General features: G+C 35.9%; 1 protein-coding gene across 2 annotated transcripts in view; it reads right to left on the bottom strand.

The window, feature by feature from the left end:
• The window catches only part of LOC123867262 (netrin receptor UNC5B-like), a 95,795-nt gene extending 81,706 nt beyond the window's left edge, over positions 1 to 14,089 (bottom strand). For both annotated transcript variants that reach the window (XM_045909241.1, XM_045909242.1), the window contains exon 1: positions 13,867 to 14,089. The gene's annotated coding sequence lies outside the window, so the exon portion shown is untranslated. The remainder of the gene's footprint in view (positions 1 to 13,866) is intronic.
• Positions 14,090 to 14,611: the final 522 nt, after the last annotated feature.

Here is a 14,611-nt window from a genome sequence, read left to right as displayed (position 1 = left end):
AATTAGTTACGGAGTGGTGGCATACAAAAATTCTTTATGGTGAACGGCCGACAGATAATACGTGGCTAGTCTTTTTCTTTGTATAGGTAATAGGTAAACTATGTAACTCTAGGACTTCGGACTTTTGATTGTCAATTGTGGAATTATTCTATAGAAGCAGGCGTTATTTTGCGGAAGTCCATGATATATACAAGGAATCAAAAGCTTAATTTGATATAATCCGCTGAAAATGGCAAACCTGTATGGTACAACATGCATCACCCGCCCTCCCACTGCTAAGCATGCAGGAAAAGCAAGTACCAAGTACCACCCTACCACCGAACACCAATTAAATTCACCAGAACACATTTGACGCACAATTCGGTCCGACACCGGAGCATCCTCAGGAAGATTCAATCTTACAATGCACAATGCATGTTACAATGCACAATTGCAAAGTTGAGAAAAGAATTTGTAGTATGTAATGTAATGATGTTATAGTTTTACGTAAACTTTAAACCGAAGCTACGAAGGTTCCAAACGTGCCGTACTCTGAGAAGATGCCCACAACAAACTCAGCCGGATATTCTTTTCTTTATCACCACTTCAAAAATTATTTAAACTATTCTTCTATTATAACTATCAAAGCTGTTAAGACAACTCATTCTAAACTGTTTTTAACCCCCGACCCAAAAAGAGGGGTGTTATAAGTTTGACGTGTGTATCTGTGTATCAGTGAGTCTGTGTATCTGTGTATCTGTGTATCTGTCTGTGGCACCGTAGCGCCTAAACTAATGAACCGATTTTAATTTAGTTTTTTTTTGTTTGAAAGGTGGCTTAATCGAGAGTGTTCTTTGCTATAATCCAAGAAAATCGGTTCAACCGTTTGAAAGTTATCAGCTCTTTTCTAGTTAGTGTAACCTTCACTTGTCGGGGGTGTTATAAATTTTTAATTTACCTACACTTGTAATTTTATTTCTTATGATTCAAAAATGTGAATAGCCAAAAAAATAAACGACATAATATGAGTAGGTATAGTCAATTTGATGTAAGTGTAAGCAAACGTGGGCGGTCCTGTAATCTCTAATCAGACAGCACATAGCACAGTAGCACCTAGCGAAGCCTTTCATAATTACCCGAGCGATAACGACACAGATAACACTGTTGAAAGATTACGCTGATTAATGCTCGTGTAAACGCCATTAATATATTGCCAGCATTAAAAGTGATTCATGGAGCTTTATATAAAGTTCCGGCTGAAATTTGTGCGAAGATATGTAACACTTGTAGGTGCCTGTGTAGATAGATAGATAGATAGAAACTCTTTATTGCACACAAAAATACATGTAAAGGATAACAACACAGTAAGAAGAAAACAGAAAAAAAACAATTGTGTGCAAAGGCGGCCTTATTGCTTGGAGCAATCTCTACCAGGCAACCTTTGCTGAAAGGAGAAGTTCTAGGAAGGAGGTTGGATAGTACCAAGTCGCAAGGAATTTTTTAAAAAGATTTATATATATAGATTATATAGATTGTAGTTATTCGTTTTAAGACTGAATAACTGACTGACTGACTTCATGATATTTCTGAGCCAACTCCTTCCTCCCTGCTTCCCTGGCGAGTGGTAAGCTTTGTGGTTCTATTAGTCTGAGCTCCCGGGTTCAATTCCCGGCAGAGGTTTGGAATTTTATAATTTCTAAAGTTCTGATCTGGTCTGGTGGGAGGCTTCGGCCGTGGCAGGTTACCACCCTACAGGCAAAGACGTAGTATAGCTAAACAATTGGAATAGCGTGGCGAACTAGGTATGGCATAAACCCGCGGACTGTGGCCGAAAATCTTCTCATTCTTAAAGGAGACCCGTTCTCAGTAGTGAGCCGGCAACGGGTTGATCATGTTAATGATGATACTTAATTGGAAACAATGAATGTTTAACCGATGTTTATAACAATAATAAAATTATTATGTTAATGACTGTGATTTTAGTGATGCCAAAAGTAGTTTAACGCTTCCTTAATTTAAGTCGTTGTTAAGTTATTGACTTTAACAGTCATTGTAAATCGAATTAGCCGTAAAATCTAGTTTGCCTAACTTTCTAGTCATTAGTCTAACGAGTTATGGACCTAGACTGAAAGCTTGCAAATTGTAAATATTAAAGTTCAGCAGTTCAACGTTACCTAGTTACCTTGTACGGATGATATTTGTAATTCATCATATCATCATTATAATCAACCCATTGCCAGCCCACTACTGAGCACGGGTCTCTTCTCAGAGTGAGAAGGGATTTAGGCCATGTCTGCCACACTGGCTCAATGCGGTTTGGCAGACTTCATACACCTTTGAGTACATGGAGAACTCTCAGGCATGCAGGTTTCCTCACGATATTTTCCTTCACCGTTAAAGCAAGTGATATTTAATTGCTTAAAACGCACAAACTGAAAAGAAAAGAGGTGCATGTCCGGGATCGAATCTCCGACTTTCGATTAAGGGCCGGACGTTCTAACCACTAGGATATCACGCCTTTTCTTTGTAATCATCTCATACAAAATCTTTGTTATTCTACCCCAGGCCTGGCAATGATAAGGGTTAGGCCATAGTCCACCACGCTGGCCAAGTGCGCATTGAAAAACTTCACACGCCTCTGAGAACATTTTGGAGAACTCTCAGGCATGCAGGTTACCTTAAGATGTTTTCCTTCACCGTTAAAGTGATACCTATTAAATGTCATAAACCGCACAAAATTCCAAAAAGTTAGAGGTGCGTGCCCGGGATCGAACCCCCAACTTCCGATTAGCAGGTGGACGTCCTAACCACTAGACTATCGTAGGTTCCACTTTTTAATATTTTGCCGTACATGTTTCAAAACTTCAACCCCCAAGAGTTTAACTTTTAATTCTTTTACCAAACTAATACTAGTTACTAGTACGGAAAAAGAAAGAATAGTTCTGGTATAAATTGCAAGTTCTTTTCAATATTTAAATCCCGCAGGCTTAAACTTGCAAGTTTGGAAAACTCGGTTTCCTTAATAGAAATAAAAGTAGCAAGTTTTAAAAATGCCACTTGAACCAACCAAGCGACAATATTAAACTTAAAATAAAAGCAACGGCCAGCTTTAGAATTTTATGTCAAATAAACTAAGTAGGTATACTTAAAATAGTTTTATCTAGAAAACAAATAAGATAACTACTTGCAGATCTTTAAAAGTACAAAAAAGTACTTAATTATTTGCATAAGACAATATTATCAGATCATGATAATAAATTGAATATTATCGAAAGCAGTAAAAATAACCAGAAGCTCTCATATAAATACAGAATCATTAAGTGAATCACCAAGTGAATCAGTAATAAGAGCCTCAGGAACGGACTGAATTCCAAAAGGTCGGCGGTTCAAACCCCACCGGTCGCACTACTGTCGTTGCCACTCCTAACACAAGCTTTTCAATTATCTTTATTCTTCCAGATTTCAGTCTTAAAAATAAAACTTCGTGTGCGTAAGGAAAAATTCTAAGATACAAATGCTTTCCAACTCATGACACAATTATTTTTTATTTTATCTGTGACGTTTGTATTGCCAGCCACCACCCCATTTTTTTATCTCACAGACTCTTTGGCCTTCGTGTTGAAGCTGTTTAGCTATGTAGGCAAAAATGCTCGACTTTATTGCCTATTTGCCTTCATATATAATAAGCAACGGGAGCAGTATGTCCCAAAGGCTTGTTTTATTTGAGATAAGGCGAACTTCCGTCGTCCTTATCGGCCTTCGTAAACAACCTCCCAGCTTTTGCGTGCTTTATAACGTCTCAAAATTACCGACTAAAGCTAATGAGGTGCCTTTGGATGAGGGATTTAAGGCAAAGGAATTCTTCTTTACTCTTTGCCGTTTTACAATAAACCAATCATCCTCATCATCTTCAAGCCATCTGCGGTCAAGAGTACCTAGCTCAGACAGAGAAGGATAGGATTTTGAGCCATAGTCTTAGCGTTGGCCAAGTGCGGCTTCACAGTTCACAAATCTTTGACAAGATTAATGAAGTTTCGAAATTCCTACAAGAAAACAAGTGTAAATTAAAAATTTATAACACCCCCGACAAGTGAATGTTAGAGTAACTAGAAAAGAGCTGATAACTTGCAAACGGCTGAACCGATTTTCTTGGATTATAGCTAAGAACACTCTCGATCCATCCACCTTTCAAACAAAAAAACTAAATTAAAATCGGTTCATTATGGAGCTACGATGCCACAGACATATACACAGATACACACGTCAACCTATGCCTATTCAATATAATATACTGTCTTAGTTAAAATTTCAATATACATATTTACATACCTACTTTCAAAACATTACTTCTAGGTACTATGTATTTTTACGCCATAATAATGTTTTGTACTTTGTGTCAAACTCATTTTATGATAACTCGCAATTTTCAGCTAGATCCTAGCATAAAGGATAATAATATGTTCTCATGTTGGTTCTCACATTATAATTATCATAGAACGTCTCGTTAGTTTAGTGTCAGTCAAAGGCATTATAACTCCTTTGAATGCGCAAAATGTATCTTTGCTAACAGAGTTACCTGCACTGTTGCTCGCTTTTACAAAGGTTCATTATGTACGTACATACGCGTATGTTTAGCATAATAATATGAAGTGATGGTATTCATTACTAATTAACAGTCTCTGGACTTTATAACAACAAAACTTACTCAGATTTTGACCTTTTCCACCTATCCAAAATACAATTGAAAAAAGAAATAATTAAACTGCATCAGAAAAATAATAATATGTAACTATGTATTTATGATATTATAAAACTACTATTTATGAATTATAATATTTATGTTAATATCTATAATCACACACACACACATGCGCGCGCGCGCACACACACACACACACACACACACACACACACACATACATACTAACACTCGCTTAGTTCTGTTATAATTTATAATCTCTTTTATGTTAACTGTAATCATACTCATATATTGTAAACCCATTTGGCCTTATTTTTATATAGTTTAAAATGTAAAATTATATTAATTGTACCGCTGTTGTTTACAAATAAAGGAATAAAATAAAATAAAATAAAAATAAGAAAGCTCAGAGTCACTCAGCGAGCGAAGGAGAGAGCTACGCTTGGAGATTCTCTACGTCAAATCAGAAATAAGGAGATCAGTAGGAGAATCAGAGTAACCGACATAGCTAAACGTAGGTTTTGAACCTGAAGTGGCAATAGGCAGGGCACATTGTTCAAAAAACGATAGACGTTAGGTTAGGCTAGGTCCCAACTCCCAAGATTTCAATAGAGACCTCGCACAGCCTGAAGGACCTGGGAAGCACAGCGTTGGAAGACCCCCCTAAGGTGGACGGACGACTTCAAACGAGTTGCAGGGAGCCGCGGGGTTCAGGTGGCTTTAACTTAAACCTACGGCTACAAGGATTCCAAATGCATCCTGATCTTAAATTTTGTAAATAATGACCTATAAAAATTACCGCCATCCAAAGCATCAGTTCTATTTGATCTTTACAGCTAAATTGTAATTAATACCCACTTTTTACAACCTAATTGCCTCATTAAGAACTTATTTTTAATCCTTAGTGGATATGAAGCTTGTTAAGAAAAGGCACTGATCCAAGTGACAAGGCAACAAAATTATCAAGCATAAAAATCATAATTAGTGGCACATAATAAACATTCAATAAGGATGAGCAAAAAATGCATTGTGTATAGTTTTGAGATTTTTACAAGACACGACAAGATTTTGATATAAAGCCGTAGTATCACTGATATGCCAAAAAATCGTCTACCCACCTGCCTAGTCCTGCAAGAGTTTGTAAACGCTAGAAGATGATAAAAATATACTAAGTGATTACGGAAGCAAAATAAAGTTCACGCAAAATATTATTATTGAATAAGAGTTATTTGGTTCAAAAGACTGCCTATCTATAATTCGTTTTCGATTTTGTCAGTTTAAGAAATAACCAATTCTACACTGGCATCGATAGAAGACATTCCCACTTCAAGTTTCTCTACCATGCTCTATTCGAGTTGGCGTGGTCATTTCAAACGATGGATGCCCACAAATTGGACATAGGCCCTGTGTAAGGATTTCTACACTACACGATTTTTGGCCGCTATACAGAACCATCGCGCGTTTGGAACCCTTGTAGTTTTAAGTTACCTAATTAATTATCACCACTATATCAAACAGCTTTACGAAACGATAAGTCGTAACGTATAAAATTGCCTAGAATACAATCATAAAAGATATTAATCTTTGTTCATGACAAATAAGGCCGTACGTACATACGATCAAACAGCCTTCGGCGCGCGATCCACTCTACTCGTACGAGTTACTCGTATGAAATAATGGAATAGCTTAGAGCTGTAGGGCTGCACTTATAATCCAAGGTTTTATTGGTAATTTAATAAGGCATTCGGAGTTTTGTAAGCGCCCAATCATGTTTAGTGTCTACTAAGTAATACTTAACAGGGCTCTCTCCGTCACTTGCTCCATACAATCGTAGTTCCAATTTCATTTGAATATTAAGCAACCAAAGTCCATGAAATTTTGCAGACATATTCTAGAAACTAATATCTGTGTCAGTGGTGTTTTAGATTTTTCTAAAAATATGTAGTTTTAAAATTACGGGGTTCAAAGATTTGTATGTGAATTTTTAAGAACGCGTAACTTTGAAACCGAATATTTTAACAGAAATCTGGAAAACCACACACATAGTTATTAGTTTCTTGAATATGTCTGCAAAATTTCATCGACTTTGGTTGCTTAATATTCAAATGAAATTGGAACTACGTTTGTATGGAGCGAGTGACGGAGAGACCCCTCTTAAACATTTTTGTTCGTTTCTTAATAGCTAGGTATAAGATGTGATAATGATGTAGCAACAGCGCACATAATTCTAATGGCAAATGTAAATTGTATTGATTACTCTTTTATGGGATGATGGAATCATTATAAACCGATGATAAGGAGAAACAGAAGAGAAAGTTTTAAACGAAAAGTTTTAGAAAGAATCTTAAAAACAAAGAGCTTTTATCCGTTTCAAATTAATTACATTAGACTAACATTGAGTCAAATTAAATAGTTTCAGTAAATATCCAGTAACTTATATTTTTTAACGCCCAAAAAGAGGGATGTTATAAGTTTGACGTGTGTATCTGCGTATCTGTCTGTGGCATCGTAGCTCTAAACTAATGAACCGATTTTGATTTAGTTTTTTTTTGTTTGAAAGGTGACTTAATCGAGAGTGTTCTTAGCTATAATCCAAAAAAATCGGTTCAGCCGTTTAAAAGTTATCAGCTCTTTTCTAGTTACTGCAACCTTAACCTGTCGGGGTGTTATAAATTATTAATTTACACTTGTTCACTATGTGAGATCGTCTTATTCGAGCAAAAAAATAACAACAAAAAATCATCGGCAATGACAATCAAATATCTCTCACGTATCTTCTCTCGTGAAGGCGCCTTATTAGAGTTTTTCCTCCTATCTGCAAACATCGCCACGTGACTAAGCATATAATGTGTGTGCCGCATTAACCTATATTTCCAAACGCATAATGGGTGCGTTTTATCTGATCTGAGGAGCTCCCATCAAAAGGCGGTTGTGTAAGTCGTAAAAAGTAAAGGTAGAATTTAGATTAGGTAAGCTTTTTACTCGAATTGGTATGGAAGGGTTTTGGTAATGCAGTCTAAGCTATATTATCATTTACTATGTATATTAGATGTTAAAAGACTGACTGACTGACTGAAATTGAAATATGCTTTTTTGTACACCATCATAAAAGAAACATAAAAATAACACGACAAAAAGCTGTAAGTAGTACAATTTTGATGTAATACAATATGATATCAGGGGGCACGGCAGTGCCCCCGCCAAGACGAGCCAAACGGCGGCCGGGGCGCTACGTAGTACCTTTTTCTCGAGTGTTTCGCCGTATTTTCGACCCGTCATAACTTCGGTCTGGATGGCGCTAGAAAGCTGAAATTTTCAGTATAAGGTGTCCTCAGCAAATGTACCAAATATACTAAGTATCAAATATCTAGCTTTTATGGTTACAGATTTATTGATACCTAAAATACGCCGTTTTCGTCCCTCACTGATGATCATCACTATTCATAGTCTGTAATTCTAGGGTACTTCCAGAAGTCCTAGAAGGCTGAAATTTGGTATGTAGACTAGAAATTGCATACAAACTACAGGAAAATTAAGAAATTGGCAATGCCCCCCTTCTACGCCTCTTATGAGAAAAGCAAATCTGTAAATTCTATCGCTAGAATGCTGATATTTTCAGGATAAGATGTCCTTGGCAGATTTATTAAACGCATTGAGTATCAATTGTCTAGCTTTTATAGTTTCAGATTTATTGACAGTCAAAACTTCTAGTCTGTAATTCTGGGGTACTTCCCGAAGTCCTAGAAGGCTGAAATTTGGTATGTAGACTAGAAATTGCATACAAACTACAGGAAAATTAAGAAATTGGCAATGCCTCCCTTCTACGCCTCTTATGAGAAAAGCAAATCTGTAAATTCTATCGCTAGAATGCTGATATTTTCAGGATAAGATGTCCTTGGCAGATTCATTAAACGTACTGAGTATCAATTGTCTAGCTTTTATAGTTTCAGATTTATCGACATTCAAAACCTCTAGTCACAAATTCTAGGGTACTTTCTGAAGTCCTAGAAGACTGAAATTTGGCATTAAGTAGGTATTTCAAGAATTATGAACAACAGATAAATTAAGAAATCGGGTCCCCCTTCATGCCCTCGTATATGAGATGCATATCTGTAAAATCTGTTGCTCGAATACTAAAGTTTACAGGATAAGATGTCCGTGGCAGATTTATCAAACGTACCAAGTATCTCTGTGTTTCCTGAAGTCCTAAAAGACTGAAATTTGGTATATCTGCTTCAAAATTGAGTTGCAAGATTCCACCCGAACAAATATACTTACATACGAGTACATTGCAAGTTGAATAAAAGCTTTTAAAAAAGAGGTAACGATAGAGAGTGGGCCATGAAAATGATGTACCTACAAGAAATAGATCCAAAAAAAATTTAAGGCACCTGCCAAAAAGAAATGAAATCCCACCAAAAACATTTCATGTAAAAAGTTAGCCAAGACTAACAAGTTCATAATGTTTTCACTGTTAAAAAGTTATGAGATCTCTAGTAGAGCCAAGCCCCTAGCTGAGCTTAGATTTGTGCTGGCCATGGGACCTATCCCAAGTCCAAAGTAATATAGCTCTTAAATGTTCTTGACTATATCACATTTATAACAATAAATAACAAATCACTCTACTTACAAGCTCTGATTCTACAAACCCTATATCTTGGTAAAAAAAGTACGGCTTGGCCGTTTAATGTTCGTAAAACTATTACATGACATAACATATTAAACGTTAAAAGTTATTAAACGGCCAAGCCGTCTTTTTTTTACCAAAATATAGGGTTTGTAGAATCAGAGCTTGTAAGTAGAGTGATTTGTTATTTATTGTTATAAATGTGATATAGTCAAGAACATTTAAGAGCTATATTACTTTGGACTTGGGATAGGTCCCATGGCCAGCACAAATCTAAGCTCAGCTAGGGGCTTGGCTCTACTAGAGATCTCATAACTTTTTAACAGTGAAAACATTATGAACTTGTGAGTCTTGGCTAACTTTTTACATGAAATGTTTTTGGTGGGATTGATCTTACTAATATTATAAACGTTTGTATGTATGCATGTATGGATGTTTGTTACTCCACGCAAAAACTACTGGAGGGATTTGTCTGGGAATGGAGATAGATTATACCCTGGATACTTTTTATCCCAGAAAATCAATGATTTCCAACGGGATTCTTAGAGGGAATGAAGTTTCGGGCATCAGCTAGTGTAATATAATTACAATACAATACTGAAAGTCCTTTTTTCTTTTTTTTTATTCAGATACGTGTTAGCCCTTGACTGCAGTCTCGCCTGGTGGTTAGTGATGATTCAGTCTAAAATGGAAGCGGGCTAACCTAGAAGGAGTATGGCATTTTTGTGGCAGTGGTTGTGGTCGTCATTTACCCCCGAGATCAAAGGCGGAGTATTGTCTCTCCTTGTACTGTGGTACTACTATGGACCTGAATATCTAGGTTTGGGAGTCTGTAGGCCAGTACGGGACATTTATAATCAAATTACCAAATACGTCGTCGCATGGTTGGTGGTCGGTGGCAATCAAATTGGGTCGTCTATTACTGCGACCTGCCTGACCTGTGATACGAAACTGAATGTTGTGAATTCGCTAAAATTAGCACTACCTTTTAAATTGCTGACATAACATGAAATTGTAGATATTTTTAGGATTCCGTACCTCATAATTATAATATAATATCAAATTGCCCGCACAAGCTAGTTGATAATAAGAATTGTAACGGAGAACTATTTCTTGATAAAATAAGATTTATAGAGTTCTGCCAACGATAAGAAATTCGGTCACAAAGTTATCAATCCATACTTAAGAATTATTGTGTTGTTTATTTTCATTATTTATACTAAAAAGCAAATTATACCATCGTAAAAGACTATTTTTTACTTAAAGAAAGATTTTTTAAAATTGTATCTTAATATTATCAGGTGGTACACTATATAGTCACTGAACTATGCTCAGCATTCTATGATACCACTAGATTTGTTTAGTGAAATTGTCTAATTGAGTTCTTCTTTTAACATATCGCGGGAGTTAGCCATATTCCTAAGGGATATGGCCAACTCCCAGTTTATGCCATTGCGCTTCGACATACCTACATTTTGAGTAATTCTAAAATAGTAATTACGTATAGGTACAATTTCAATTAACTTAATTAATTATTCTCAATATAATTTGCTTTCCAAACCAATGATTAAAGATTTTACTATTAAAGCTCAATAAATTGTCTTCTATAATTTTCTTTTTTTTTTTCATTTAATTACACCTGGTATTACACTAAAATCTAAATTGTTATTTGTTTCAGATAACACGCTAGGTAGGTATCTTGCTTACCGTTTCAGTGAGGAATTATCTGCAATTTGCTTACCTTTTATCCCAGATAACGAAAAAATACTTTAACTTTTTACGTTTATCGGCTATGTCGCACAATATAATCCTCCCAAGCCGAGGACAGGCTTCAGAAGCGTCTAAGTCGACATTTTATCTTTTATTAACTTAAGGATTTCCCTTTTATCCAAATCTTTTTCGATATTCCCTCCGGTAGCCAAATACCGAAAGAACCGAAGAACTAAATATTTCAATAAAATATGTTTTGTAAGTAATCCGAAAGGGTGTAGGTACCTAAGTAAAAAGAAATAAGTAAAAAGTTAGTAGAACGATAGAACAGTAGAAGTAAATATTTTTGTACTGAAATGTTTGAAGCTCATTTTGTGCCTATGATAATTCATACGCTGGATTTTTAGGGTTCCATACCTCAAAAGGAAAAACGGACCCTTCGGTTTCCTTTTTAAAAACGGTTTCTTGACAGACACGACAGACAGACAGACAGACAACAAAGTGATCCTATAAGGGTTCCGTTTTTCCTTTTGAGGTACAGAACCCTAAAAAACTCAACTAAAATCGGTTCATCAGTATAGGATACCACAGACAGATACACAGATGCACACGTCAAACTTATAACACCCCTCTTTTTGGGTTGGGGGTTAATAAGACATAGTATTTTACGTACGTTGTCGAAATCTTAGTGTTATAACATTGTGTTATAATAATATCTAAAACGGGAACAAAAGAATGATTTAGCGCTTCGGCCTTCTGCCTCGGGTCAGCGGCTCTTGTAATATTTTGAGCGAAAAATTTCGATTGTTATTGTTTTGTTATGAATTTAAATTAACGATGCCTCATAAATATTAATAGCTTGTACGTAATTGGAGTGTAAATTAACACGTGTATTATTAAGAAACGAATTGTTAATAAGTTATCTTACTTAATTTTATTCAAGAAATCAATACTTTAATTTAGGCCCTATAACGGAGAGATGTTTTTTTATGTTTGGTTAGGTAGGTATAAGGTACCTACTAGGAAACTGTTTCAAAGAAAAACTACTCTCTTCTTAGTTATTTAATGACAAGTTAGTACTTCTACCTAGCTATCTCTGACTGAGATCTTACCTATCTGATGGTGCAGTCTAAGATGATCTACTAATCTCTTCTTTTTCATTATCATTTATCATCTCAACATCTCTTCTTCTTCATCATTATCATCTCAACTCATCGCCGGGCAACTACTGAGCATGGGTATCCCCTCAGAATAAAAACGGCTTCCACATACTGGTCAATTGCATTTTGACTGACTTTGCACATCTTTGAAAACATTATGGAGAACTCTCAAGCATGCAGATTTCCCCACAACATTGGTCACGATGAAAAGGGCATGCTAGGATCATTAAATGCTTTATCAGTTTATATGCGACATCGTACTAAAACGAAATGAGACCTAAATCACTAAATACCTACCAACTAGCACGTGTTTGCCGGTTGAAATTCCCAGCCTCAAATACCTACCTATCTACCTACGTCTGTAGAGAGCTGTGGTCATCTTTCCGGATTCAGGCCTGGGTATAGTTATAATAGTGAACTTTAGTTGGAAGAGCAGGACTGTTGCCCTCAACCGGTTGCAAAGTTCAGATGGCAATCACTTTGTGTGAAAACTAGTAGTTGATCAAATATGGGCATAATAAGAAGCCTCTATTCAACAGGAAACATGAAGAGACTCTAAGTGAAACAAAGCAGTTTTAGGTATTTGACCTAAGGACTAACACAAGTAAAATCAGAGATTACAATCATAAAAAACACATAATAGGTATTCTAATATTTTAATTCAGCCGGGAGAGTTGACGTTTTGGAAACTTTACCAGCTCATAACCAAACAAAGCAATTTAGACTTGTCAAAGTAGTGTAACAAACAAAATAACACACAAGCGATATTATTGAACATGATAGTAAGTAGGTACTTCCTAGTTAACTACATAAAAAACGGCGCGACGAAATGATAATAACCGTTACGACTTACGAACAACTCAATCAATTCAATCAGACAACCATTACTTAACTATTGTAATTTGTAGAGATGGAAAGTAGAGAAATACAAAACGTAAAGTTAGACAAAATCACTAAATAATAATAACTTATTAACACAATCCGAATCCTATTTATATAATAATATTCATACAAGATTGGATAATCAATAACAGCTACTTAGTTATACATAAAGTAAGGGAGAAAATAGATGACAATATAGGTAGAGACGAAGTAAGGAAACACAACATTGAAATTTGAAAGCTTCTAGTTCATACCTAAATCGTAACAAGTGTAAATTAAAAATTTTCAACACCCCCGACAAATCATTTTCAAATAAATAATTATGTATATCTAGGCAACGTCCATCTTGACAGCTTGACATTTGTCAATTGACACTTGAATATTATGAACCTAAGGGTTATCTAACCTTCTTTTCTACAAGAAAACTAGAAAATAGCTCATAACTTTTAAACGGCTGAACCAATTTTTTTGGATTATAGCTAAGAACACTCTCGATCAAGCCACCTTTCAAACAAAAAAAGTAAATTAAAATCGGTTCATTCGTTTAGGCGCTACGATGCCACAGACAGATACACAGATACACAGATACACAGACACACAGATACACAGATACACACGTCAAACTTATAACACCCCTCTTTTTGGGTCGGGGGTTAAAAATAAAAAACATTCTTAACAGTTCAATATACTGACTTAAAAAGAAGTCAACGAACCCAATTATTCAGTGAAGTGAATATGAAGAGTCTATCTGATTAATTCATTAACAAATAAATAATTACATAGAGACAGAAATGTAAAATAGAACTTACACCATAGAAACAAAATCCAAAATGGTAATCAACACTAGTAAATTAGTCACTAATTATTCACCGAATCCCATTTATTTAGTGAGGTAAATAGTACAAATTCACATCACACCGTAACTTAATCAGATTTCACTTCACGTATGCAAATGACACCAATGAAAACAGTTTCCACAAATACGCGAGTTCGAGAACGAAAATTCCCGTGGTACCGACACGTCCTCCTCCCGCCGTGGACGCGATTCAACTGCCTTAACCGTTCCAAACAGAGCCCAGAGGGGAATTGGGAATGGAGGGGAAGGGGACAAGGGAGTCTCTCCAACTGAGGAGATAACTTTTGATCTTTTTGGAGCCATAGAAGATTTTAATGACACACTCACATCTGGAGAGACAGAAAAAAGTGCACGTCAGTTAAGTGTTAATGCATGTCAAGGGCTTGGGAGAAACGACGTGTTAGGAGTAAGTGGAACGAAGGTTGCGGGTGACATTTCCAAAAATAACCCAAATTATTGACAACTTGAAGCTCCTGCCTGATTAGCCGTAAAACTGCGGTACTAGAAAAGCTTTTAAGGAAATATGAGAAATCAAGAGTCTGGATCCTAATAACACTCTCATACTTAGGAACTTTAATAGTTTTGGGCTCTGCGAATGGGGTTTGTGGAACATAGACTTTCCTGATTTTAGACCTAATATTAATGCTCCAACTGGTTCTCTATACTAATGCATACTGGAGTATCAAGCATCATATAAG

Source organism: Maniola jurtina, chromosome 7 (genome assembly GCF_905333055.1).
Source record: "Maniola jurtina chromosome 7, ilManJurt1.1, whole genome shotgun sequence".
In the NCBI taxonomy this organism is placed as follows: Eukaryota; Metazoa; Arthropoda; class Insecta; order Lepidoptera; family Nymphalidae; genus Maniola; species Maniola jurtina.
Note: the sequence above shows the minus strand (reverse complement) of the source record. Positions and strands in the feature narration are given on the sequence as shown.